Here is a 25,179-nt window from a genome sequence, read left to right as displayed (position 1 = left end):
CTCAGGCACGAGTCTGTTCGTGGACATCTGCTCCCCAGAAGCCACCGGGGAGAAGTGTCTCACAGCTGCCACCTCTCCTGCCTCCAACCCCTAAGGTGCCAAATGACACTCAGTTCCCATCAGTGCTTCCCTCCCCACACTGGAGCTGTATCCTCTGCAGACTTGGGGACATGGTCTTCCTCCAGGCCTGAGAGCTGTCCTTGTCCCCTGGCCTTCAGCTTATAACGATGTCCCTCTCCGGCACCCAGAGGAGGGCCTAGTTGTCTGCTCCCCCATCTCTCCCATTCGCTCTGACCCTGGAGACCAGGGTGGGAAGGAGCCCAAGGCAAAACAAGCACATCCTAAGAGTTGGTGTGACAGTGGTTTCCAAGGATGCATTCCCAGGACAATCCAGGAGGGGTGCAGGAAAGCAGCATGACGGATAAATACATGGAAGCCAGAAGGGGAGTGACAGTGAGCGAAGTCCCACAGCTCAGCCCACAGGGGAGCGACAGTGCACGTCAGGCCTCCGAGTGCGCTGCTTGTACCTGCACCTGCCGGTCATCAGTTGAGGGCTGCTCCTCGGGTGCGTGTAGTCCAGGCCCTTCCAATCTCTGGGACCCCAGGTCCCTGACATCCTGGCAGCCAGAGAGCAGGCTTTGGACGCAGAGAGAACACACACAGTCTCTGCTACACTCTCCCACTCGAGGTCTCCTTTCCCATGACCATCGGAGGCTAGCTCGTACTATCACATAGCCTGGTGCTGAAGCTCAGTATTTGTCGATAGGACATAATAGACTGATTGGTCAACCAATTGATCAGTGGACAGACTTCACTGGTGCCCTAAAAGTAATATTCTCTACAACCAATGAAACCCTTGAAAAGATGGACATCTGGCTAACTCTCCCACACCTACTGTCGGTACCCTGGCAGGCCCAGAAGGAAATAAAGGCAGAACCTTCCAGATTGCTGATGTAAAGGAAGGAAACTTAGACACTCAGGGAAACTGACTTTCTGAAGTTCTAGTGGTCTCAGCATTTGATAAGCCAGGGACTCGGGCTAATGTTGTGCTTCTCACCCTTGATACTAGAAGACTCCCTCTCTGACGTCCAGAACGGATGTCACTTTCTCCTTTTTCTGGGTGCCTAGAAGCTGAGGGAACAGAGAACAGTTCTCTGACTGTGTCGGATAGTTACTGAACCCCTTTATTTTTCCATTGCCTCAACAGCTTGCCCATGCCCTGAGCTCAATGTAAAGATTAAATCAGTGGATGTGAAAGGGCTTTGAGAAACATAGTGTGCTCACAAACATAGTGTATTCTTTTTGTGAATGGTGTTTGGCTTTCTTTTCTTTCTTTCTTTTTTTTTTAAAAGTCCTGGGCAACTGAAAAGTTTCTGAGAGGGAGGTAGAGAAAGTTCCCTTGAGTCTTCAGTGAGGTCTGGGGATCATTGGGAGTCTACCCTGACCCCAGACCTGGCCTGTGACAGCACATTCATTAACCTGCCACCAGAAGCCTGTTTAGATCTCGTAGGTTACAGCAGGGGTGACCAGTGAAGGGCCGTGAGGGCCACAGCAGAATCAAGAGGTGAGGGGACAAGGCAAAAGGGGAATGTAAGAACGAGTGAGGGGAAGAGGAAGGAATCGGACGTAAATGGGTGGGCGGCTAGGTAATGGAGAAGTAGTCAGGGGTGAAGGAGTCGAAACAGAGACGACCGTGCTGGAGGGCCAGGGCGCCCCTGGCTGCTGCTCCTGCCGCCCCACAACCTGCACTCCCCAGGTATGGGCTCTAGCACGGAGGCCACATCTGCTGCAACCTCCTCACAGCCCTGCTCTCAACTCTCTGGCTACCTTTCCAGATTATTTAACGGAGGAGGCGGGGTGTGCAAAGCCTGGGAGGGTCTCCAAAGCCATCTGACCTTGACCCTGATGGATCTCCTGGAGGCCTTGGGCAGAAGGTGGCCAGGAGAGCCAGGCAGCAGCCGATTGGGCCTGCAAACAGAGGGCCCTCAGTGACTGTGCCAGCCTGTAAATTGTCCTTTTGTTTTGCAGGCTTTACCGAACACGGTTTTATTTCATGTGACTGTGCTATTTCAGGAGGAGTAAATATTGCCGGCGGTCTGTTTAAAAAGGCCAATGACCTGAAATGGTTTTTTTTCCCCCTTTTCTTTTCCACTTGAATTATCTCCAAGAGACAGGCCCGCCCAAGCAACGTGCGGTTTTAATGTGTTGGCTTTTAGCTCTAACTTTCCCTTTTCATCTTGTGATATGCCGCACTGCCGTACACAAGAGAGGAAAGATATGGGGACAGACACACAAAGAGCTGACCTCAGCCCAAGGAAAGAGGGGGAAATGTCCAGGGTGCAACCCGGAAGAGGGCAGGGAGCCGTGGGCCCTCTGCTGCCTTCCCTGCTTCCGGAGCTGGTGTTTGACCTATAATTATAGCCTCTTTCCTCTGATTTCCTCTGTGAAAATAGCAACATTCAAACGAAGCAGAGACCAGAAAAAAAGCACTACATAAAGGATCGGGAATTTATAAATACGGTTAAAATTATAGGATTGTTACCCCCATGGTTTAGTTCTCTGAAGAGTGGGCTGGGGAAGGGGGAGCATAGTTCTGGAAACTCGCTTCAGGTCCCAAAATATCCAGGTGTGCCTCCATGAGGGCCCGGTCAAGGAGGAAGTCACTAGAGGGTTTTTTTCCCTCCTCCACTGGATGTTGGTCATTGAAAAAAAGGGATGTCCCTCTCCAGGCACATCCCACCCTTGGGGTTTTTATTTTGACTCCTTAAAGATTCTCACTCACCATTTAATTGTTCAGTCTCTTCTCTTCCAACTCATTACCTCTGAGGAGGGGGGTAGAGGATATCCTTCTCTCGGCAAATACCTCCTAGTCTTCTGGGACCTGCTTTTCCTCCTGGACAAACAATGTGTTCGTGTTGCGATTGTCATGTTCTTGCATGGCCCAGCGGACTGGCCCTCCCTTGGGTTTTTTTTTCTTTTCTTTTTAAAGATTTTTATATTATCTATTTTTAGAGAGAGGGGAAGGGAAGGAGAAAGTGAGGGAGAGAAACATCAATTGGTTGCTTCTCACACACCCCGAAATGGGGACCTGGCCCGCAACCCAGGCGTGTGCCCTGACCAGAAATTGAACCGGCGACCTTTCGTCCCGGTTTGCGAGGCAACGCCCAACCCACTGAGCCACACCAGTCAGGGATCCCATGGGATTTCTTAACGTGGGACAAGCGAGAGATCATCGAAACATAACAGTCCATCTCTGGTGGTGGAGACTGTCAGATAAAGATGTGGGCGTGGGAAGTGGAGTGAGCCTGTCGCAGTGGAGGAGACTGAAGCAACCACGCAGGAGAAGGAGACATGAGAGGCAGAGACAGCGGCACTGAAGTCCTTGATTCTCATGGTTCCCGAGGCGGAGCTCCTACTCCTGGCCTTTGCTTTGCCTGGATACTCCACCTTCCCTTGAAGTCGATGAGCTAATAATGCATTTCTTCTTTTGCCTAAACTAGTTCAAGTGGGGTGTCTGGTGTGTGCAAGCAAACCTTTTCACTAATACAATAGTGCTAATGCCGAGAATTCTCTAGGGAGGTTGACACAGCAACATTATCAGTGCAGCTTCTCAACCTTGGCCTCGTGAAGGGTAAAGAGCGATGTTTTTGTATGCTGACTTTGAGTTACTGTCACTACTTTACCCTCCAGAAAGGTAGGTGTTCGGGAGAAGAGTGGAAAAACTCCCAAGCAGGATTTATGACCCAAGAACTGAAGAAGCGAAAGGAGTCTGGGGAACAGACTCATGGTCTGGCCTCTGCCTTCATGCGGAGTCCCATGAGCTTTCCAGATAGGAGATTTGTAGAAGGGAGTGCAAGGATTATCTTCCCATCAACCATTACAAAGTCTTAACTCTCACTGTCGGAGCTCCAGTAAGTTTAAACCCGACTTCCATGTATGCCTCTCAGTAGAGCTGAAGAAGAGTGACCCACCATTGTCAACATGACAGCCTTTCCCGTGCTTAGAGCTGTCACCTCCACGTAAATGATTCCAGTCCCCTCTGTGTGTCAAGTGTGATGGCCTGGCATGACGGGGAAGAAAGTGCCCTGGACTTGGGGTCCAAGGACCTGGATTCCAGCTGAGGTTTTTCTACCAAGTCCTTAGAAGACGAGCTAAGCCTCTCGGTCCAGTTTCCCCATCTGCTAAATAAGGAATTGGGCTAGGTGATCTCTAGAATCTCTCGGCTCTCACATGCCATTAATCAAAGGTGAGTTACTGGCTTCGAATCATTCTCCACAGTGAAAACTATTTCCTCTCCACCAAAAGCAGGAGGGACAGAGAGGAAATAGAACAAGGAATTCAGACATTTTCCCCCTTCATATTTAAGGTGAAATGGTTCTTCTTACAAAATTAAGCTTATTTCTAACACACCACTAGCTTTGTAAAATAACAAGTTTATTGTATAAAAAATAGATGTTTATTACAGAAAATATAATTAAGGAAAGGAAAGAACTTAATCTGTAATCCTTCCTTTCAAAGATAGCCTCTATTAACATGTTCTGTATATAAATGAATTTTTCCCTATATCGACCTATGTATTTGTTCTTATGAAAATAAGATCAGAATATCCATTTTGTTTTTCAGATTGTTCTTGACACATAACAACATACAGAAAACATCTTTCTGTGTTAATAAACATACTTATGTAGCACTGATTTCATTGGTATCTGGTGATCTGTTATTTGGGTGCACCTGAATGTATTCAACCAATCCCTTATGGCCAGGCAGCTGGATAGTTTTATTTTTCATTATTAAAAACAATCCTAGAAACATACTTTGTACAAACATACATATATATGCAGCCACACCCCTTCCTTGTGGGCTCCTGGGTTAGCCACATTCTTGCGGGTGGCAGGGGGCTGTTTGATTTCTCTGTATGTACCCCACGACCGCTCACCACCCAGGTCACGGCTGGACAGGCATCCTCTCCTCCCCAAAGGCGGTTCCCTGGAGGCTGGTCAAAAGCCTGTGAGGGGCCTGGTAGGAGACCTCTGCCCGAGAGGCATTCTTTTCCTGGGGAGTGCCCAGCAAGCTAAGCACATTCTCCCTGAGGGTGTTGAAGGCATAAGAGCAGCCCCCACATGCACGGCAGACAGGATGCGCCAAAACACCATGAGCCAAAGTAACCAGTGGGTTCTGTACCATCTGAGAGAGGAAGGAACCCAACCCTCACCCTCCCTGGATCTCGGCAGTTTGACCAGGAGGGCCCTGGTGTGGTCTCTGGAGCTGGAGAGGCTGGCTGTGGATCCTGGCTCTGTAGCTTCTCACCTGGGTGATCTTAAGCTGGTGCCTTAGCCTCTCTGTTCCTGAGTTTCCCCGCATGAAGGTAAAAACAGCAAGGCCTACTACAACAGGCTGCTGTGGAAACGAAATAAAATAATAGGTATAAAGGTCTTTAGAAGGTGCCTAATACACACAGTTGGGATTATTATGTCTCTGCTAGTAGGGTTTGCTCTTCCTGAATCTCAGGAATTTAACGAGTCTTACAGGTCGCTGATATCTGCAAGGACAAGCTGATGACTTTAGATATCCTGCTATTATTAGTTTACTCTTTAAGGACTTCTGTTTCTTCCACGAGATTCATGACCTCCAGGGCAAGGGCTACCTCAGGTCCCATTGTGCCCTCCACAGCAGCCTCGTGCGGGCTGAGTGCCTAATACATGATTGATTCCACGGGTTGGAGAAAGAGTATTTTCCATGCAGCCCAGCACAGCCAGTTTGGACCAGCACAGTGGTCAGCTGGGCCAGCAGCCCAGCTCCCCCGCCCCCACCACAGCCTTTCTGAAGCGGCTCTCCCTGGATGGCAGTGCACCAGCAGCCAGCGCCGGCCAGTGGAAGCTTAGCGCTGTGTGCAGAGCGAATTCTTGGGGCTGGAAGTTGTTATATTCTATTTCAGTTTGCAGGCTTTGAAAAACATCCCCACCAAAGCTAACCCAGAGCCTCTTCTGGCATGTGCCTGAGTGGACCAAATGTATGGGGGACAATTTACTTTGGGGACTCCCCACTCCAGGAAGGCAGCCTATTCTGCTTTATAAAAAATGACTCTAAATGCAGCCAAATCACCTCTCTGGGCTGTCCCTGATGCCTTCCACTGGAGCCCTGGACAAGTAATAGAAGGAAGGACGTGAAAGTTGTTGGTCCTTCTCACCCCCTCACTCTCCTCTGACCTCACATGCTGTGCTACCTGGGCCACGAAACCTGGGCCTTAAATGCCTGATGGCTGAGCAGCTCCTGTAGCCCCAGCTTCGTCCTAGCTGCAGAGAGGCTCAGCTAAGCAGGACAACTAGAGAGGAAGGGGTTCCAGAGGTGCAGCAGCGAGTTTTGTACTAAAGGTGTCGGGGAACAGGGACCTATTTATTTATTTATTTATTTATATTTCTCTATGCTAGGCATACACTGGATTCATTACATAATAATAACAATAATATTAACAGCTAATACATAGCACATACCACCTGCCAATTGCTAGTCCCAGCATTTCATACATGTCAACTAATTTAGTCATTACCCCAAGTCATTGGAATTGGTAATACTACCTCCATTTTACAGATGAGGAAACTGAGGCACAGAAATAAAGTAACTTGCTATGGTCTCACTAAATAGCATACCTGGACATGCATCTAAGCCCTACTCGAAAGCTTTTCAATGAACATTTATGTATGATAATGTGTGCATGTGCACGTGTAATTCTCACAGCAACTCTGTAATAGCTTATAGATCCACGTGGACCCACTTTATGGATAAGAAAACAAGCTCAGAGAGGTTAAATATGTTCAAGTCACGTAATTAACCAGTGGCAAACTTCATGCCTGGACTGTCTGGCTCCATGACACGTTGACACAGAAAGGTTGTGGAAAGGACAGGGGAGTGTTGAGTGGGCTGGGGGGTGTGCAGATTGGGTCTGCTGGAGGTAGCACCAGGCACAGCAAAGGAGCCAGACCTCTGGGTCCTTCTCCTTTGTTACTTTCAAACCACACCAATTAGCCAGATTGGTCAGCCGACTCAAGTCTCATAGCAGCACGCCTTTTAAATAGGTGAACCCAACAGAGGTAGGGGAAAAAAATGGCTCTAAATGCAGCCAAATCTCCAAATGGAAAAATATCAAAGCTGTTCTCACCCTCCCTGCTTACTTTCCAAGCCATCTAGTTTTTTTCCTTTTCTCCTCTCTCTGCCGAGTTCCCCACCCCACCCCCCTCCAGCTTCAAACTGTCTTCAGCTCAAAACAGAGATTAAGATTCTAGATTCACAGAACTGGAAGGAAGCTTAGAGATGATCTAATGCTTCTAGTCAAGGCTGCTTAAAGCAACAGATACGTCTTATTGTATGTTTAAAACTTTTCTCCCAGACTGAGAAGGAAGACTTGCTCCTTGTTAATGGAGCTGAGTAACCAGCTAGTGGTAGAGCTACTCCAGACGCTTAAAGAAAAGGTGGCTTTGCCTGCCGACCCCCAACCTTCACCAGCAGCAAGACCGTCACTGGGCTAAGTCAGAGGGTCTGCCCCATTTTCCCCAACCCAGAAGGAGCTCTTGGAAGGGTCCCTAGAAATATAGAAATAAATAGGACTATTAAGAAACTCAAAGACACATAAGGATAATACCAGGAGACTGTGTTAACAGATACCTGCGAGGAGTTTTATGGGAGCACTCAGGCCAGATCTAGCTGTCAGTGCCTGCAGGTGTCCAGGAACCTCACCAAGGAGGAGACCGGGGAAGGAACTGAGACGCAGAGAAACTGCAGGCCTGGGAGGCAGCAGGGTTTGCCAGCTGAAGGCAGGCAATCTGGTTTTGCAATCTGACTTTCCTATTTCTAGCTGTGGAACTACAACCAGTGACACATGTTGGCATTCTCAGACTTAATTTTCTTTGTACAGTGGATTAGGTGATTCCCCACACTAAAGAGGAAATGAATGATGACTATACAGCTGAGTTAGACTTTACATAGAGTCTTCATCATCATCATCCCCATCATCACCAAACACCGATTGATTACCCAGGTCCTTTTAGATCGAGTGGGGATGAGGCGCGATGTGGTGGAGGCTCTGCTGACCTGAGCATCCCTGGTCCCACCCCTACTGGGGCTATGTTTCCAGCTGTGGCAGTGCTGAGGCCCTGAGCTCCTAGGGGAGAGAGCTGACTGTGGCACCAACAGGCACATCAGGAGACCAATAATCTTCCTCCCACACAAGCTGTTTCTCAACAGAAGCTAACAGCTAGCACTTTAATGACTGTTAAGCGTCAGGCACTCCAATGAGAGCTATATATACATTATCCAATGAATTGGGTACATTATATCCCCATTGTACAGATGGGGAGACTATGAGAGATTAAGTCACTTGGGCAAGTTCCCCCACTGAATTGTCAACTCCACGAAAGGAAGGCCCACCTTCTTCAGATGTAGAACAGTGCTAGGCACAGGGATGATGTTCAATAAAAAGTTCTAGAATGGATGAATGATAGTTAATAAATGGTGAAGGAAAGAGAACGATATTCTCCAGAAAGATTTCCCAGGCTAACTAAAAGAGCTCTAATAATCTGTGACTCTTAATCATTCCTTCTCCATGTATTTGCCCATTGATTGCTTCCTTGGGGAAGTGTCTTACTACTGTGTGGGTGTCCAAGGCTTGGTTGCTAATTTTGGAACACTTGTGAACCCTGGGCCCAGAGTCTTGCAAAGCCTGGTGAGTCATTCTCCCCACACAGAGCACCCTACACACTGGCTTGTCAGAAGAAGCCAGGAGAAGTCACCATCTCGTCCTCCGCTCCCACCGTCTCCTTTTATAATACCTTCCTGAAATGATGAAGGATGTTCCACAGAGGGTGGAGGCCAGAGCAACAATAGACTTCTGGACACCCTCGGGCTTTGCAAACCTGCAGATTGCACAGGTTCTCCGGGAAACCTCACTTTCCCCTGGAAGAGTTCGTCCTTCCCCCCAGGATGTCAGTGTGAACCTGAGAGTGGCCACAGCATCTTCACTGCAGGCAATCTCTGCAGCAGCCTCTCTGTGCCATTCCAGGCAGCTAAGTCACACAACCTGTCACCAAGAGACCATTACCTTCTTTAACAAAGGACAGAGAGGAAGGTTTAAAATGCAAGGACTTCTGAAAGAGGAAACACAACATTGATTTAAAATCACACAAAACAGCAAAATGCTGATGGCAGACCTTTCTGGAGCAGAAAGAAAGCAGAGTTCAGGGGGATTAAACAGAGGTGGAGATGGATACATTATATAACTGTCTAATCACTGTAGTGTACACCTGAAATAATGTAATATTGTATGTCAATTGCAACTTAAACATTAAAAAAGAAACAGAGGTGGAAGTGGCTTGGTACCCATCACAGATCATTTGACACTTAAAATACAACCTACCGACTCTCATTCATGTTCTGGGTTATTCAGGCGCCTTGGCTTGTCCACGGTAGATGGCTACATCCTTGCTTCCAAGTCTTCCAGCTGGGGGAAAAGAGAAAACCCAGACTAGGTCAGGTGTTACCTGTGAACAACACCATGACCAAGTTCTGATAAGAGTGGTGATGATGCTAGAGGTTAACATGAGATTGTCTTTCTCTCTTTGGATTTTGACTTTCATAATTTCCGCCATCGTCTTTATTACCGAGAGCTGATGAGAGCAGAGGGTATTTGGGTGCGTGAAGGTGTTCTGATTGGATAAGCAGCCACATGCATGTTCCAAACACCAATTCCTCCACCGAAGTGCCCCCCTTGTTTCATTCCTCCTGACCAAGCTGGATGATGCAGGAATAAGAACAGAGAGAGGAGCAGGGCTTTTAAAAATAGATCTGACTTAGTAGTCTTTAAATAGCCAAGGATTATGATATGAGAGAGGGCTCCTTTGGGTCTCCAGTTAGACAGAATGGCCTTAATGGATTCGTCTAAAGGAATTTGACTTTGCTGAGTGAGAACTTCTAAGAGATAAGAAAGCTGCTAAACAAGAGAATTTCCTTGTCTGCAGCGGAATGGATTCTCAGTTGCTGAGATGGCCACTGAAATCCAGCCCACCTTGACCTGGAGAGAGGGAGCAAATCCTTACTATTCCAAGTGTGGTTCCCAGCCCGCAGCACTGGCTTCACCTGAGAAGCTGCACCTGTGAAAGCTGCAGACTCTGACCCCACCCTCGACCTACGAATAAGAATCTCCCCTCAGCGAAACTCCCAGGTGAAATGCCTGTGCCCAACAGACTGAGAAATGACCTAACAGCCAGGCAAAATGACCTTTCACGTTCCTGCTACTTGAAGATTTGACGGATCATCCCCAGCCGAGAAGCAGCGTGGCCACTGTGCAGAGGGAGGACCTGGCTGCTAAGGATGGCTGAGGCACGCGAGTGTCCCCCTGACAAGCCACAGCTTTCTACTCGTCTGTAGTTATAGCACACATTTCTCCACAAGCTCAAGGGGACGGCACAACCGTGCAGTTTCCTGGTGCAGTTTCTCTGAACACACCAGGCTCCCTGTGGCAAACTCCCAGAAGACCACGCAGCTTGGGAGTCTGCTGTGTATTCAGAGGGACTATAGCTGCAATGCCCTTGAAGTATATGCCTCTCTCAGGCCCATCAAGGACTCCCAGAGCAAGGAGCGAGGTGGGCGGTCCAGTGGTTCGTGTAGATCCTGGCTCTCCTCTCCATCGTGGGAACCACCCGCCTACGTCCCTGCTCGTTCAGCTGGGGCTACAGATGGCAGGCAGCGCACGCCATCCCATCTGGTGAAGAATCATAAGGCAACTCATATATTTATTTTCCCTGGAAGGTCTTGTGAAAGTCATTGCATAAATTATTCATAAACAACCAATGAGAAAAAGAACAACAAAATCTCATGTGGAGAGTGGGAGGGGCCCAAAATATGGCCAACAGTCCTCCGACTAGGAGGATCCAGTTCATGGACACACACAGGGAGCATGTCCCTCCAGTTGCTGATATCAGCCTCTCATCTGTTCTGTTTGGGCTGCTATAAAAAATGCCGTAGACTGGGTAACTTAAACAGCAGGCATTTATTTTCTGATAGTGCTGGAGGCTAGGAAGTCCAAGACCAAAATGCTGGCATATTCAGTTCTTGCTGAGGTCTTCTTTTCAGGCTTATACATAGTCGCCTTCTCATTGTCTTTTCACGTGGTCTTTCCTCAGGGGGTGTACATGGAGAGGGAAAGGGAGAGAGGCGCTCTGGTGCCCTTTTCCTCTTCTTATTAGGGCACCAGTCTTATAGGGCACCTTATTAGGGCCCCATTGTCATGACTTCATTGAAGCCTAATTCCCTCCCAAAGCCCCACCTCCGAATACCAACACATTGGGGGTTCAAACTTCAATGTACGAATTTTGGAGGGATACAGACATGGAATCCATAACAATGACCCAGGTAGGAGACTTCAGAAAGCCCATTTTCTAATCAGTATTTTTTTTCTTAAATCATATGTTCTTGGCTAATACTGCTGTTTTTTAAAATACACTAAGACTATGCCAACAAGAAAAATGGAAACATTTTTAATTATGCATCTTCATAACAACTAGTAGTGCTGTAGAAATCCACTCTCTCTGCCTTGCCGTTGCTGAGGGGCCGTGGTCCAGGGGTCAGATCGAAGGTGAGCCGCGCTGAGTGTGTGTTGCTAGTGAGGAGCGCAGTGGAGGTCAGGGCTCTAGAGTTGCGATGATCTGGCTTCCAATGCGATGCTATGTCTTCCTTCTTATGGCCTCCCCCCACTTTGATTCCCCCATCTATAAAATGGAGGGAATTGTGATACCTTGTATCATTACATATCATTTATAGTCACGTGAAGGGAAAATGGAAACAGGAAGCGCCCTGCCACAGATAGACACAACATACAGTGGCTATTACTATTGCTGCAGTTCATGTGACTGGTCATGAAACTTAGGTCTTTTTGGCTTGTATGTGCTCTTTCTACTCTTAGGCTGAGACTTCCAAGAAACAGGACTTAAGGTTCCCTTGGTAGACTCCCTCTCGTTTTCCTGAGATTGTAAGAGGTCTTCCGCTTCCTGTGTCTTGTGGAGCAGCCCGTGTAGGGGCCTGCCCTTGCTGAGCATCAGAACTAGTGTGGCCACTTGCCTGACTACTGGCTGAGGGAACTCCTCCCGAGTCCTGAGCTCCCAGTAAGACTTGCAACACAAGTCAGGCCTTGTCTTTTAGGAGGCCAGGAATCCTCCTCCCTCTCTCCAGTCCTCACTGGCCTGCGCTGGTGAACACTGATCTTCATCCATACCTCTTTACACCTGCCCACTTGCCCTTATACAACTCTTCAGCCCTGAACACATATCCAACATTGGCCTTGAAGGGCAATCTTTCCTTCATCTTAGCTTTCATCTCCTGGGGTCAGCCATCTGAGAAGGCACCTTGGAACACACCCAGTACTTCATGGATGGGTCACCTGTACTTTCCCAGAGTACACCATTTCTACCCTGCCCATGTGGTCCCAACCATACCCAGTAACAACAGAATTTATTGTCATCCATCCATGGAAAACCCACGTCCTCCAAGTCCTTTGCCCCAATTTCTTTGTCTAGTGCTCTTAAAGCACATAAATGGCTTGACCTGCTGGGAAAGGCCTTGGGCCCTTCTCCTCCCACAACCCATCTCCCTGATCAATCACCCAGTCATCTCTTCCAGCAAGTTTCCCGCCTTCTCTCACAAGCCAAGCTGGGTTAAGGGCCTCTCCACTGAGCTCACCTCTATAATTATCCATTGTATGGAAATGATCTCGATCTCTCTGCCTCCCCCACAAAACCAAGTTCAAGGAGGGCTGGGGTCATGTTATTCATCTCTGTATTCCCAGCACTTAACACTGTCTAGTAAGTGCCAAAGCATGCTATTAATGTTGGAGAGAGAGACAGAGAGAGAGAGAGAGAGAGAGGGAGGGAGGGAGGGAGGGAGGGAGAAGGAAGGGAGGAAAAGAAAGAATGACAGCTGTAGGAAGAAGGAAATAATGAGAAAAGGCTAGATCCAATCCTGTAGAACTCCCAATGGCCCTGAACAGTGAAGCTAAAACCCATCTTTCTCTATATTTAATCTTGCCAATTTTCTCTCCATGTTATTAATATAAAAATAGAATGAGTTTATAGACTCATTAAAACTGCTGGCTAAGTAATCATGATGGGCTCTGGAGGCCTGGACCATCAGCAAGCCCTATAAAGTGCTCTCTACTGACAGCAAGATATAAAACCATCATCAAACACAAACACTGAACTTGTTCCTGGTCACAGGTGCACAGTCCATTCCAAGGTCAAGGTCAGTCACTCTTCTTGTGTACGTGTGCCTCCCACAGCTAACAAACATTTCCACACACATCCAAGAAAAGGGGAGAGGGACCAAAAAGCTCTCAGGAATTCACTCATGGTCACAATCACCTTCTAGGTGCCTCCACAAAGGGAGAAGAATAGGATCCCAGAAAGCTAAACAGAAAAACAAAACAGCCAGATAACCAAGAGAAATATCCACGTGTGTACATATACACATACACTCAATAGCTGAACTTTCCTAATATGTTTTCTCAGATTAATAATTAAATGGCCTTGTGTACTTTGAATGGAAGCCAGCCGCTCAGCAAGGAGAGGCGGCAGAGCAACACATCAACGAGGTCAGCCTGGAATGAAAATGAGCCAGTCTGCCATACAGATAATCTAGGGATTCTCACCTTCATTCCCTATATCTTCTTTGCCTTTAAAAAAAATAAATTAGCCCTGGCTGGCGTAGCTCAGTGGACTGAGCGCAGGCTGCGAACCAAAGTGCCGCAGGTTCAATTCCCAGTCAGGGCACATGCATGGGTTGCAGGCCACGGCCCCCAGCAACAGCACATTGATGTTTCTCTCTCTCTCTTTCTCTTTCTCTCTCCCTCCCTTCCCTCTCTAAAAATAAATAAATAAAATCTTTAAAATAAATGAATAAATAAAATTTATTTGTATTGAGGTCACAATGGTCAGTTAACATAAGTTTCAGGTGTACAACATTATAATTTGATACCTATATAGTCTATTGTGTCCTCCCCACTAAAAGTCTCGTTTCCATATAATTGACACCCTTATTCATTTTGCTGTCCCACCACCCCCTTGTCTCTCTGGTAACCACCATTCTGTTGTCTGTCTCTATGAGCTTGTCTTTGTGTTTTGTTCGTTCATTTGTTGCTTTTTTGTTTTATATTCCACATATGAGTGAAATCATACAGTTTTTGTCCTTTTCTGTCTGACTTAATTCACTTGGCACAAAACTCTCATGTTGTCACAAATGTTGTCTGCTTTTGTTCCAACTCAGAATTTTAGAGGTGGATTAAATACAAGATATGGAGAAGTTTACTGTTCAAACTTCGGTCTACTCCAGCCAATTGAGTCATTGATCTCTCTCCACCACATGGAAGTAGTAGTTTGACCCCAAAGCCTGAGCCGAACTTGGTTGGTTGTGTTTGGAGGACAGCTTCTCCTGGCTTTGAGAGCCAATGCCCAAGGGTCCTCTCCCTCCAGCAGAGCACACCCCTTATAGACACCACGGCATTTCTCCTAAGGAAGAGTGACCATTCCCCATGCCTTCCCGTGTGGTCAGGAACTTCATCACTGATGGTGGAAATCATGCGGGAGTTACCTTCCAGGCTACTGGGAAAATGAGTGTGGCTGTAGGAAAAGAGAATCTACTGTAGACTACTTTTTTAATATTTTCAAATATTAATCTTGTCTCTTGAAAAAGAGGGAGAGATGAAAGCTAGCAGAGGAGATGAGGGGAGCCAACTAGCGCTCAGGCAAGGAAGGCAGGAAATCGGGAACAGGAGCGTGAGAAGGCAGAAGGTCACAGAAGGAGATCCTCTTCCCCAAAGCCAAGGAGGGCAGCAGCAGAGTGCCCCCGAAGGCAAGCATGGACCAGATGTGGAAGCAGGGGTCTGCCCTTCGACCTTCCCACTGTCCTCGTTTTTTTCTCCTTCCCCCCACCGACTCCATTCCTCCATCCACTTGTATTGGCCGTTTGCATGTCGGGTGCTATGCCGGTGGTGGGAAGATGAAGATAAGAATCCCTAAACTCAAGTTATTCAGCCAACAGTTCATGTAGCTGATTTCAGTAACAACGTGGTTCTCAAAAGTTCCTCACACCTATGGCTCTAGATTAAGAGAGAACAAAGAGATGCAACACCAAATTCAATGTAAGAATTTCGATTGGAAGATGTTTCACAAAAAAATCTATTAGGCCCTGGCTGGCATAGCTCAGTGGATTGAGTGCGGGCTGCAAACCAAAGCATCGCAGGTTCGATTCCCAGTCAGGGCACATTCCTGGGTTGCAGGCCAGGTCCCCAGTGGGGGCCACATGAGAAGCAACCACACATTGATGTTACTCTCTCTTTCTCCCTCCCTTCCCCTCTCTAATAAATAAATAAATAAATAAATAAATAAATAAAATCTTTTAAAAAAATCAATTAGAAGACATTGGGAAAATTGTAGGAAAATTTTATACTGAGTAGGAATTGGGTAATTTAGAACACTATCATTCATTTTCTTAAGCATAATAGATCATTGTGGATATATAGGAAAATGTCATTTTTCAACAGATGTGTGTTCAAGTATTTAGGGGTCATGTCTATATCTTACTTTGAAATGGTTCTGGAAAATATGTACAGCAAAATGTAAACAATCGTAAAATCTGGGAGAGGGAGTTGAGTGTCCATGGTGCTACACTTTCAACTTCTCTAACGTTTGAAATTTTTTGTAATAAAATAAATGGAAAACCTCTCCACTTGTGAGCTGTTATGCTAAGGACTAGTAAAATAAAGCTGTCAATCAGCCAGGAAGTAATCATAACAAACATTTATCACATGTCGGGCAGTTCTGAGCGCTAACATGAGTTTTCTCCTTCAGTCCTCATGGCACCAGGCATTATAGGATTTCCTTCCAGAGAGCGGAAACGGAGCCCTGGCCATGGAAGGACCTGCTCCACGCCGCCCAGCTGGCACCTGTCTGGGCCAGGCCCCAACCTGGCTCTGATCTGGTTCTAGACTACCTACTCTTAATGGCTATCCTTGACCTCCCAGCTCCCACAAACACCTGGAAATGCAATGTCTGGTTGAAGTAACAGTGACAGAAGTCATTAATCTGTCCATCATTATAAGGGCCTTTTCTGCTTTGATAGGGAAAAGGTCTCCAGGGGTGGCCAGGGGAGAAGAGGCCATAGGTTGGGGGGAGGGGGGAGGGTTGAACAGAGCAAGAGAAAGTGGAGAAGGGAAACTGTTTGGGGGCAAATTGAAGCTGTAAGGCTGGTACTGTCGCCTGAAGCAGCAGACAGAATATTTTCTGTTTAGTAAAACAGTTGCTACAATCGGCACTGCCCCACGTCACTGGTGAAAGCGGGAAAGCAACTGCAGCTGAAACGTACTCGTGTAAGGGTGTGTGCTTCCCAGAGGGTTTCCTAAGCAAGGTTTGTTATGTCTGGGGTTCCTACCACTGACCCACCATTCAGGTCAGCAGTGGGATCTAAGAGCATGGGGTGGGGCCGCGTTGAGCCATCCCTGCCCTCCTACCCCTATATGACCTGAGCCAGAGAGAGCGGAGGGCAGGGTGTGCCCGGCCAGTTGGCCTCTATAGGAATTTCAACCATGACCTCGACCTGACTTGCCCTCTGCCCCCGTCTCCTGACTAACCAGCCAGGGCTCATGACAAAGCCAAAGTTCCACAGCCAGCCTGGCAGACCCACCATGCAATACCCAGGGTCAAGTTCTGGTTTGCTCTTGGTGTATGAAATACGTAAGAGTTGGAGAAATCATGTAAAAAGTCAGGAGGATGTAAACATTCTGAGCACCAGTCTCCCAGGGACTGGGTATTAGAACAAAAGTCACTTTTTCCCAGTGCCCTTTTCATATGACACAGCTTCTCCTGAGAAAAGAGCTACCTCTGACACTTCCACCCAACGGGATGTTCTGAGTGACTCAGGATTAACTGTTTAGGCAGTGAGGTGAAGGGTCCCTTTGTACAGAATTTGGGGACTGCCCCGGGAAGTTTTTTAAAAACAAACACAATTATGCCAGTTTGATTTCAATAGTATTTCAAGAAAACATACAGCATTATAAAACTCAGAACACTGAGAAAGTCAATGTTATGGTTATCAGACGTCCCCTCAGCCACGGAGCAGGGGCCACACACTCTGAAGCAGCCCTCAGAAGACACAAAGCTGAGGTCAACGCTGATGACTCCCGTGAAGAAGAACTAACAATCTCAAAGTGAAAGGTACCCCTGGGGAGAGGAATGGCGCAATGGAAACGTTTATTTCTTAAAACAAAGAGCTCTCACAGGGCACTTTCCCCTAAAGGTCCCCCTACACCCAAACAGGACTCCTGCCTCGAACCCATCTCACACACCACACGGCTGTGAGCATCGATGAGCTGCTCCGACTTCCCTGCGTCAAAGCCTCAGTGCCCCGCCCCCTCCCCACCCCCACCCTCCCCCTCCCCCACACCCCCGCCCCGCCCCCAGCACTTGTCCCCTTCCTCTGCCTTCTCTGAGCTCTGAGACTCCCTTCTCCCGGTGATCTGTCTAATGTTAAGCATGAAGCTACCCCTCTCCGGCCTCAAAGCTGTGGCTGGCTCCTCGCCCCCCTGCATGATAAAAATGCACACTGTGTATTTGGCACACGAAGCCTTTGTGATCTCTCTCCTGCCCCTTATCCCCAGACTCATAGGCTAGCACACCTCGCATGTGTCCTTTGTTCCAGTCACACACACTTCTCTAAATTCTCACCCTGCCTTTCACGTGCGGCAGCTGCCCAGGCCTTTTCATGGGCTGCTCCCCGGGCTGCAGTGCTGTTCCTCTGAGTCCACAGAGTAAACTGAGGATTCAGGACTCTGTTCAAACGTTATGTCCTCAGTGGAGCCCACCCAGAAATACTTTCTCCCTCCCTCACTCCCCACGAGACACCACACACACACATACTCATGTGTGCTCCATGCCTCCCCAGTCACACAACCATCACACCCTTTTCCAGGGCTCTGCTCCATCCCATTCACTCCCACAGACTGGGAGGGCAGAGCCTACGCAGCGCTTGTGTTTGCCTGAGGGCTGTTAGCACAGTCCTGGCACCCCATGGGTGTTCCATAAGGTGAAAGGAACCTAGACCCTCCCCAACCAGCAGTACCAGGCTCACGTGCTACCTTTCCCAAGTCTTGTCAGACGCCTGACAGGAGAGATTGCTGCCACCTAATCCCCCAAGTCTGTGCCCTACATTGTCTGTAAACTGGTACTTGTCTCTTCCTGAACTCTTTGGTATTTTCTAGAATGTTAAAAATGCATTCTACTAATAGAGAAGCCACACCTTTTACTCCCTTCCCCTCCCCCCTCCGGGCCCCGCCAGACTTTGACTTTGTTTAGGAGACAATGTTGATTAATTAATTTATCTATTGGTCCTTGAAGAGATCAGCAAGATATAGAAATCTCTTAGTTCATAGAGAAAATTTAGCCTGAAGGCTGACTCCATCTGTCCCTCTCTCAGAAGCCCAGAGTTTCCGTAAGAGCAGCGAACACCGTGTATTGGGAAGTTGCAGGGCAGCGGTGGGCTGGTGGGATGAGAGGCCCTGGCCTGGGCCCTCGCCTCCTTCCCTCCCGTCTGTCTTCCTCCATCCATCCTCCTGCTTGGCCCCTCCCCAGGCGGGGCTCCGTTTCCCTTCCCACAGCCAGAGAATTCAGAAGCATCCCCAGGTTTCTGCAAAAGTCCTCTCTGGTCTTCCAGGGAGGTCCAGTTCTCTGCTGTTCCGATAGCACTTCATCAACGGGGCTCGTAGCTCTAATGACTTACCATGGCTGTGACCTATACTGGGGGGAAGGGACACACAGCTTCTTTCAAAGTGATCTGGGAGAAACTTTTCTCAGCCTCCGCATTTCAGAAATTCTAAAGTGCAGATCTGTGGGAGGAGAAGGTTACGTAGAAAAACTTTCCCTTGGCTTCCACCTGCCACTTCTTTTTTTATCACCAGCTTCCTGAAGAGTCCAGTTGTCCGGGGGCCTTTGGCCGGGATGGCGGTGTGCTAGATGGTGTGCCTGGGCTGCTGGCTGGAATGGCATCAAAACGGCCTCAGGGTTGGAGCGTGCTGATGGGACAGCAGCGGGTGTGTCTACCTATCACTCCTCCCCACCTCATGGGATGAACCCGGTTCTTCTCCCCAATGCCACTTGCCAGAAACTGCCTCTCAAAGACCTTGGTAGTGGGACCATAATGTATTCGTTGAGGGGAAGGAGTCTGGTTTTGAGTCAGACTGACATTGGAGAGGCTCCCACAGCCTCCCCTGCCCGGAACCTTCGCATCCGGGGCTGGAATGTCGATGAGACGGGAATCCAAATGCACAGAGCGGCTCCAAGTCCAGGGATGGCCGGGAGTGAAGGGTAGGAGGGCAAGCCTGGGGTCAGTCACTGAAGAGGTGGACACACACGGGCCTAGACCAGCCTGAGAAAGTCAATGCTATGGCTAACAAGGGTGGGGCCCAGCTAGTCCAAGATCCTGGGAGCCTCTCTGAGGGGATGAGCAGGCAGCTGACTGCGTTTTGGGGTTTCAACAGCAGGCATTGAAACGCAAGCTGTGGTGTCTAGATTCAAGGGCAGGAAAAAAATGTTGCCTCTTAGAGTGGGAATGCTGCATTATGGGGTAGGGGCTTGGTCTAAACAGAGTATTGCAAGGAGGATTGGTAATAGTGAGTCAGGTTGCTGAAGTCAAGCCGTGCTTACCGGCTGCAGCACTGCCTTGTCGGTGGGCAACAGACGGAGGGCATCCCCTCCCCCTCCTCCCGCCTGCAGCCAGGCCTGGCAGGCCCCAGGCGTGGGCGGGACTGACTTCAGCTGGGCTTTCCTCCTGCTAGACAATCAGCCCCTTGGAGACAAGGACCATGTCTGGCTAACTCTTCACTCAGTAAGTGCCTGACATCTAATAGGGGTTCACTCAGTGGGTGACCATGGTGTAAGTCCTTGGGGATCAGCTTTCTTCCTTCGGGTACCACTATTGCCAGAGACCCATTCAGGCCCTTCAAGCCCCAGCCTCTGGATTTCTTTGAACAGAAACCTATAATGTTTGCTATGTGCCAACAAATACCAACTAATTTAATCCTCAAACAACTCTAGGTAAACACTTTTAATTAGCCTGTTTTATAGATGAGGAAACCGAAGCACAGACCGGTCAAGTAGCTTAACCAAGGTCACGCACGGTAACGAGGGAGCAGTAGAGTCTGGATGTGAGGGCAGGCATTCTGGCTCTAGAGCCCACGTTGACGTGAAGGCTAGGGGACCCAGACCCATCGCTGTCCATGAACTGTGTGGTGTTGATCTCCGTGACTCTCCAGAAGCCATGCGCCACCCCTAGACACCTGCAGTCTGAGATGCTGGGAGTAGCTACCGGATGCAGAACCAATTCCCACTGCCTTTGAACATCTCTCAAACGCAAGTGAGACACAGGTGGTGAAGCATCGCCTTGTAGAAAAACTCCCTGGGGCCTTCTGGACTCTGCCGCCCACAAAAGGGCCAGCGTCATGTGACTCTGCAGTCACACGGGCTCCTGTTCTCAGAAGAACCCCACATCTGGTTTAATGCTCTTCCGCTGCCATCTTGAAATCCCTAATTATTTTTGAACAAGGGCTCTGGGGTTTTTCTTTTGCACTGAGCCCTGAAAATTATGTAGCTGGTTCTGCCTGTGCTTGTATCTTGTCCATCAGATTCATCCTGGTTTCTTTTCTTTCATGCTCCCTCCCCTGCCCACAGAAATCACTCTTATAATCTCAGTGAATTTTTGTCATTCTTAGGTGTTAGGAGGGTGTACGGGTCAACTCTAGTTCTTACGAATCTCTTACTTTATGTTCCCTCTGAAGCCAATTCGGAATTGCTTTTTCATGAGATCTGAGGACTCTGACACTCACTCCACCCCTCCCACCCTCTGTCCACAGAGATGTCCTCCTCTCCCTGCTTCCTGCTGACCCAGGAGTGAGATGAAGGCAGTGAGGCTGGCGTGGATTGTCAGCAAAAACAAGCCTCAATTAAAAGACAGCATCATAGTGTTAAAAGATACAACAGGCAATAGTAACAATTGTAAGAGTTTATGTGAGCCAAAATTGATTAGAACCAGGCAGTGCCAAACTGGAAGTGATTAGGAGCAAGGCTCCGACAGGAACCAGGGAAAGACACGTGGAGAATTGCAGAAGCAAAGAAAGAAGATTATTTGACCAACTACAGCTTAAAGCCTAGTTGGCTCTTTGTGACTGGTTGGCCTTAGCATTTTGATTTCATAACCTTGAGACATTTATAGGTTTAGAGTTTTGTTTACATGGGCCGCCATGACGCTGGAGTCACCTCAGTCTAAGGGCCTTCTTGATGAATTAATTGAACATTGGTCTAGGTTAAGAGAGATTTAAGAGACATATCAACTAAATTACTATGTGGACTTTGTTTAGATTCCGATTCGAATAAACCAACTGTAAAAAGATATGTTTTAGATAATCAGGAAATGTTGAATATGAACTGGGTATGAAATGATTTGAGGAATTATGCTTTATTTTTGGGGGTATGGAAAAGGTATTGTAGTTACATATGAAAATGCCCTTACTTCTTTTAGAGACACACACTGAAGTATTTAGGAGGGTTATGACATGCTATCTGGAATTTGCTTTAAAATGTTTTAGAACAAAGAAAGATAAGGTTGGAGAAGAAGAGAGATGAAATAAGCACGGCAAAGTACTGATGCTTGCTGACATTGGTGATGGCATTTCTTGTGCTCTTTTCTTTGTGTATGTTTGGAAGTTTTCATAATAAATAATTAAAGGTGAGAAGGAGAGGAAAAGAGAAAGAGCGTGCACCCATCCCAAACACAATGTTTCCTGAAGAGTAGCAGCAGATGTTAACTGCTGTTTGCTCCCGATGGCTTAGAGGAGTCTGGTCTCTCCATGAGCTGTGTTTTATATGTGGGCAGCACTGGACTCTGAGGTCTCCTCTGAATCGTGACCTTCTTGAGCTGTTTCAGTGACAGTGGGAACGGGTCCGCTGCACCCACTCTCCTGCCCGTTCCTCTATGCTCAATAGCTTGTGAGGATACCAAGGTCATGGGAGCCACAGAAGAGCAAACTCACGACCTTGACTTATTAATCTCCTTCCCCAATTTCATCGCATCCAAATCCTGTTCCTTCTCTGGACCTAAATCAAGTGCTGCATCCTAGGTGAAGCCTTCTGTAACTGCCTGGCCTACCCCAATTTCTTCTTCCTTATCTCCCATAGCAATTACAGGCCAGCACCTGCTATTTAACTACTTGGTCCTGAGTTGTTTTTGAATTATTTTGTGTGCCCCATTTTTGTTTCCCCAACAGATTGCAGTTTCCTGTGCGTTCTACTCTGACAGAGATCAGAGTGCTCTGAACAGATCTATTCCATGCTAAACACATTGTAGGTCATTCATCCCTATGTTCATTCATTCATTCCTCCAATACTGAGCCTCTGCTCTATGCTAGGCATGGAGCTAGAGCTGGGGATTCAGTGTTGAATGAGATAGACCCAGTCTCTGCCCTGGAGCTCTCTGGGTTCAGACAGGGAGGTGACGTTAAATAAAGTAACTTCGTAACAAAGCAGATCACAGAAATGGTGTGAATGTTGTATAAGCCTCACGCATGGTGCCGTAGAATAGGAGACTGGCCTGGTCTAAAGAGTCAGGAAAGGCTCCCCTAAGGAAGTGACTTTAGGAAGGGGCTTGAAGGAAATGTAATAATTAGCCTGGCGAGGAGGTGGGAGGAGCATTCCAGGCAGAGCAAACAGCATGGAAAAAGCCCCCTGGGGGAAGGAGTTTGGCATTCCAAAAGGAATCCAGTTCTACTGACATGCAGAGCCCATGACTGAAAATAAGAATACTATAATTGAGATGAATTTTGACGCACTTTGGAAGCTGGGTCCTGCTCATTATCAGAGATAGATTGTTGCAGTAATCGCCTCCAATTTTTTCTTGTCTCCCTGCATGCCTGCACGCTTTACAATGTGATTTCGCCCCTCTTCCCACCAAGCAGCAGAATCCGTTTCTCTGTTGAATCTGGACTTGGCTGTATGACCTCCTTTGGTGAACGTAGCAAATGTGGCACAAGCAGAAGCCGTCCCTGGTGAGCACCCTTTGCCACCATGGGAACAATTCCTGGTCCTGCCTCCTTGAGGATGAGAAGAACTACAGGAAAAAAGGCTCTTGCCGTTCCCATTGTTCCGGCATTCTGCTTGAGGCCCCAGGAATGTGAGTGAGGCCAGCCCAGACCAGAAAAACCACCCAACCAACCCACAAAATCATGAACTAGAATGATGGTTATCCTAAGTCACTAGGCTTTGAAGTAGTTTGTTATGAAGAACTAACTGACACATCATTCTTGTATCTTATACACTCTTATCATCTGCCTCTTGTGTTTAAGGTATTTCTTAGGCATTAGGGTTACAATAATAAGTAAAAACTCCAAGGTTATAATCTAGTTAGGGAGACGTTTTATCTGTATAAAGATTGGTAACAGAAGTTCAAAACGATAAATGCTTGGTGAGTTCTACCAGCAGTGCTATGGGAACTGGGAGGAAGAAGAGATGCCCCAAAGCTTTCAGCAGGTTCCCAGAGTGCTTTGTCCCTGAGCGGCACCGAGAAGCCCTACGATGAAGGCAAGGGGGCAGGCCACCAAGTCTTCCTGAGGCCGGGGCAAGGATGTCGCTACAAAGGAGGATGGAGAGAGACAAGAGCATCCACACACTGAAAGAAGAAGGGAAGAAATGGCAGGGCCGCGGCTTCAGCTGCGAGGGGGCTCGAGCGCGGATGCGTGAGGGTTACAACAGCGTGGAGCAGGATGGAGGTGAACCCGGGCCACAATGCCCTGTTGAAGGCTGGCTTGTGTGTCACTGAAGTCCTCGTGGAAGCCATCGAAGAAGAAGTCATCCATTCCACATGGGCAGAGTACGGGAAACAAAAAGACATCCACCCGAACCTGGACGGGTGTGCAGGATACCTGATGGGGTAGCTCTAGTCGAGTATGAAATGTACAAGGAGGCCCAGGCTGCTCTGGGGGGTCTCAATGGCCAGGATTTGATAAGACAGCTGATCAGCGTGGACTGGTGTTTTGTTTGGGGTCCACCCAAGGTTAAGAGGAGACGTGGCCAAGGGCGCAGTAGGAGTCCAGACTGGAGGCTTGGCTCACTGGTCCTCTGTGGGCCAGGTCTGCTCTCCAGAGACTCCATTTGACCAGGCAGCCTTGGAGAAACAGAGCTGGGGTGGAACTCACTGTTTATAATTAATCTCTTACCCCTATTGCTTAGTGCTTTGGGTTTTTTTAAATTATTTTTTAAAGATTTCATTTATTTATTTTAACAGGGTAAGGGAGGGAGGGTAAGGGAGGGAGAAAGAGAGAGAAATGTCAATATGTGGTTGCCTCTTGTGTGCCCCTCCACCCCCTGCACCAGGGACCTGTCCCACAACCCAGCCATGTGCCCTGACTGGGAATTGAACCAGTGACCCGTTGGTTCACAGGCTGGCTCTCAAGCCACTGAGCCATACCAGCCAGGGCTGGTTTTTCTTTTTTTTTCAGTTATGAATAAATGTCCCATTTTTGTTTTCAAACAAACAAACAAACAAACAAAAAGGAATGATCCCCAAAGCAGAGAAAATTTCTACAGGAGCTGGAACTTCAACTTGGTTTTGAAGGGCACCGATTTCATCTATGGTAGCTGGAGACACACAGGGGTCGGATCTCCACAACAGGAGAAGGATGCAAACATGTCCTCAAACCGGTGCACAGCCTGGTTTCACCATAGCGTAGGGCTACAGGGAGGGCAGTGAGAGAGAAGGCTGGGATTCGGGCAAGGGAGGCCAGGCTGTTGAGAGCTGGGGACCTGGGCTCGGAGTTGATAGACTTAGCAAATGGAAATACGGGCTACTCAGCAATATTTGGGGCATGCTTATGCTCAAAAAAATATTTGTCTACTGAAGGTTGAATTTAACTGGAAGTTATTTTTTATCTGGCAACTCTAGCTAGGGTGGCAGACTCAAGTGCCTACAAAAGGCCAGGAGATAAAGTCAATGAGCAGTACAGGCAGGGAGTAAGGCCATAGAGCAAGGTGGGGACCACGGCAAAACAAGAGAATTGCTTGCTCCTTTTGGGGAAGCAGCCCATCTTGGCTCCCCCCACTTGTTGCC

The 25,179-nt window shown here is 48.0% G+C and overlaps 1 pseudogene; it reads left to right on the top strand.

The window, feature by feature from the left end:
* The first annotated feature begins 23,697 nt into the window (after positions 1–23,697).
* Positions 23,698–24,294, top strand: LOC114512116 (annotated as a pseudogene).
* Positions 24,295–25,179: the final 885 nt, after the last annotated feature.

The sequence above is a fragment of the Phyllostomus discolor genome, chromosome 14 (assembly GCF_004126475.2).
Source record: "Phyllostomus discolor isolate MPI-MPIP mPhyDis1 chromosome 14, mPhyDis1.pri.v3, whole genome shotgun sequence".
Lineage (NCBI taxonomy): Eukaryota > Metazoa > Chordata > Mammalia > Chiroptera > Phyllostomidae > Phyllostomus > Phyllostomus discolor.
The sequence above is the reverse complement of the archived record's forward strand: the minus strand, read 5'-3'. Positions and strand labels throughout refer to the sequence as shown.